Below are 685 nucleotides of genomic sequence, written 5' to 3'. Positions count from 1 at the left end.
AAGAGGGTGATCTTAGTAAGTTTTGCATCTTTCCCGAAAAAAAGGGGGAGGAGAGGTTAAGTAAAAGAAAAACCAGAATTTGCTAAAATGGGAACAAAATAGATACTGAAACACTGAACAAAACGCTCTAGAAGGAGAACAGGAAATCTCTGCCCAGCTGCTCCTATCTCTGCCGCGGGTACACTCAGCCCCCCTCCCAGGCCGGGGCTGGCATCTGTTTGCAAGTGGACCCTGTGCTCCTCTCCTACAAGCTGTAGCAGAAGGAGTTTTAAAAGTTCCTGTACAATCAGTTACCGGCTTGTTATCAGAGCTCAGTCTCCCCCAGGCTGTCTGTAGACAGCAGGAATTTCTCGCAGGCAATCAGAGTAACGCAGCATCTCACAAGCCCCTGGCCAACAGAGATGCTAGGGAAGAACCTTAAGGAAAGGTGGACTGGTGCCCGCGACAGGTGCTCTCCTTTAGCAACAGCTCCTCAGCCTCCGTATGCTGTAAGGCGGTCTCCTCAGACCTTAACGGGCACGGGAGTCACCTTGGCGGTCTTGTTTAAATGCGGGTGCCGGTCAGACAGGCTGGGACAGAAATTGTGCATTGTAACAAGCCCCTGGTCACGCCAGTGCTGCTGGTGTTCAGTTCCAGAGCACACCCCGGTGACCCCTGAGTGAGTCAGGGTGTGTGTGTGTGTGTG

Source organism: Leptonychotes weddellii, chromosome 2 (genome assembly GCF_054177405.1).
Source record: "Leptonychotes weddellii isolate Sample4059 chromosome 2, ASM5417740v2, whole genome shotgun sequence".
NCBI classification, from domain to species: Eukaryota; Metazoa; Chordata; class Mammalia; order Carnivora; family Phocidae; genus Leptonychotes; species Leptonychotes weddellii.
The sequence above is the reverse complement of the archived record's forward strand: the minus strand, read 5'-3'. Positions refer to the sequence as shown.